The 3,042-nt window shown below is 38.8% G+C and overlaps 1 long non-coding RNA gene across 1 annotated transcript; it reads left to right on the forward strand.

The window, feature by feature from the left end:
• The first annotated feature begins 279 nt into the window (after positions 1–279).
• Positions 280–2,739, forward strand: LOC113232015. The gene is made up of 3 exons (XR_003310593.1): positions 280–641; positions 1,710–1,914; positions 2,493–2,739. It is a non-coding gene; the product is annotated as an uncharacterized LOC113232015 (long non-coding RNA).
• The last annotated feature ends 303 nt before the right edge of the window (positions 2,740–3,042 follow it).

Consider the following 3,042-nt stretch of genomic DNA (forward strand, 5'->3'; position numbering starts at 1 on the left):
ATCATAGTCGTCGGTACGGCCGGACGCAGCAGGAAGTTCGGTCCTGTCGGAGCTGTGCCACACTGGTTACGGCTGGTGGGCTTCTTCTTCACCACCTTTGTGAAGCCATCCTCGTCGCACTGGACATGGTAATGAATTGGTATTCCGCTTCATATAATTTAGTAATGCCAGTAATTGGTGATTATTAAGTTATTCATTATAATAAGCATGCAAATATGCTACAAGTGAAACTCTTAGCGCCCAGTTACACGACGCGAAAGTTCCCGTGCTGCTGGCGCCGCGCGGTGACCGCCAAGTTGCCACGCTTTCACGTACATTACTGCATAATTGTTTCCTAGTAAATAGAATTTGAATTCTATTTACTAGGAAACAATATTTAAATTCCTTGCTGCACGGGCGGCCGCCGCGTAGGCCAAAGACAAGCCGGCCTCGCCCGCGCGCCCGGTTTGCACGTTTAAGTTAAAACGTAAAAGCTAAACAAATGGAGCGTATTTTGCCGCAACAGTTCGGTCTCTGAATACGTGCACGTGGTCACTGCGCGGCGACCACGTGGTCTCCGCTGCTATAGTTGTCACCGAATAAGAGGCCAAATTTGACATTTGTCATCGTGACGCGAATAGGGATGTGGACTAATCATATCGGTAATCACATTATACGATTTTCACGAGAAATCGATTCAATATTTTAAGAGTTTGTGATTGTTTAGATTATTTTTCGAATCATCGTTATTCAGGGGGCCTAAAATGCTAAATCGTATAATTCAGTGAAAAGCAATTCATTTGCAGAATTCCTTGCAATACTGTAGCAATAATTCTTATTTTCGTAAAATTGTCCCACGTTCCGATCAATTGTATCCAATTCTGTAAATATAATAAAACAGAAATAGAAAGCGTGGTAACTGGGCGAAAACTTTCGCGTTGTGTAACTGGGCACTAAATGCGCCCTTATGATCGTTAGATATAATTTTGACATATTAACCAAACAAGTTTGAGGCCAGAAATTAATATACATAGTTTTTCCTAGTACTTTATTGATTACTTGTTATTAATTGAACATGTTTTTACAAGCGATGCAAATTGCTATTAAGTAAAACTGTACGTAATCTCCCAACTACAACGATTATTTTTAATTAAGCGAATGAATATTTACAATATAGTTTTTACCACTTTTCCTGATAACTCTTTTGCATAATTTAAAGAGTCCTATACGCTTAAAAGTAGCCCCGTAATAGTCCTCCTAAATTATTTGTCACCGATTTCCGTAAGTATTTATTCGCAGTTTCTCTCAAGACAAATGATAAAACAATTTTATATTTGAACGTCTACAGAAATAAGTTCTTTTTAAAATTTCCATCACACGATATTCTTCTATACATGGTTTAGACTTTTATTTCATGCGACGAGACTAGAACAGATACAAATAATTAATTCTTGCACATATTCTGCATGTACCTACATACGTGATAAAAGCGACAAATTAATTCAAATTCAAATTTTATTTATTCAGATAACAAAGAATCCATATCTGTTAGTAGGTAGTTAGGTACTTATGGTAGTAACAATATACACCACATACATTGTATAGGATAGTAACAATAACAGACATCTAATGCCTTTGTAAAGCACTGGCCGGTTTACTGTTAGACGCGTTGCAGCAGCGCTGCAGCCGCCCGTCGGCCGCGCGAATTGCACTTTTCATACAATTTCTAGAACCGCTGCAACCGCGAGGCAGCCGCGCGACAGTCACGCTCGGTTGCAGTCACGATTACCGAGGTGTATATGTTAATTTTCCAAGTTAACCACGATAGATGAAAATTGAATTGAAGAATTTATAGAGAATGTAAATCAACACCCTGCAATATGGGCTAGCAGTTCCGCCAGTTATTCCAGTCAACTGGATAAAAAAAAGGCATGGGTAAATGTATGACTAACATTTATTAACAATTTAGAAAATGAAACTATATATATGTGAAGTGTGTACCCCAAGAACTAGGTAAAAGTAATGTTTCTTCGTCAGAATCCATCGCGTAACTGAGTCGAAAGATAAAACAATACTAAAAATTTGGTCGCACTTCATGCAAGTGAAAATGAGGTCATCCACTATGAATGACCTCAGCATTTTAAACAATTATATGGAGCATTTTTAATGTGTGTAATACAGCCCACTTAGGGGGCTAATATATAAGATCGTCTTTTTTTGATGATGCCGTAACTTTTTTTTTATAATATTAAGTGACAGGACGAACACTGCGCCTGTCACCCTGGGACATAAGTTAACAAGTCCCATGGGCCTGTAATTTCACCAGCACCCTTACCCTTCAAAACCGGAACACAGTAAAGCTGACATTACTGCTTGGCGGCAGAAATAGGTAAGGTGGCAGTACTTCCCTGGACGAACTCTTTCACAATGAGCTCTACTGCTACTTAAACTGAGTTATCGATGGTATCGAGATGAAAAATAGAGCATAAAAACAATAATTAATCCTGTTTCAGACGCAAGGGTTCGGCCCGTTAACAGATATACTTGTGACAGATCCTGATGCTGTGAAGGCTATACAAGAAGCTTTCGCTTTTTCTAGAGGTTCTACGCTACATGCAATAACACCAGCAAGATTAAAGTCCAAGGGATATAATTATAACCTTCTATTTAGGACCGAGATTGCTGATGTGAGCAATGCATTATCGGCAATATGTGCGGCCTTGGTCCACAAAGAATGGACTTTCGAAATTAAATATGTGTCCTGTGTGCCTACATATCATTGAATAATGTTTATGTTTAAAGTTTTTTTAATATTCGATGCCGAATTGAACTTCCCTCCACCAAGTCTAAGGCAGCTAACTGGTACTGGGCAGATCCGTCAATACACGTACGAAGTTATGATTGGTACAGATCTAGATACTGTTCCGTTGTGAAGTACTGCCTGAAACCTGAACCTTGAAAAGAAAGCCTAGATTTTTGATAGCAGTTTTTGCCAATCTATGTCAAAGTCAAAGTCCAGTAATCTCTATTTTATATTTAACTGTCTCTGTCATCGAACGGTTA

The sequence above is a fragment of the Hyposmocoma kahamanoa genome, unplaced genomic scaffold (assembly GCF_003589595.1).
Source record: "Hyposmocoma kahamanoa isolate Upper Pololo Valley unplaced genomic scaffold, ASM358959v1 66, whole genome shotgun sequence".
Classification (NCBI taxonomy): Eukaryota; Metazoa; Arthropoda; class Insecta; order Lepidoptera; family Cosmopterigidae; genus Hyposmocoma; species Hyposmocoma kahamanoa.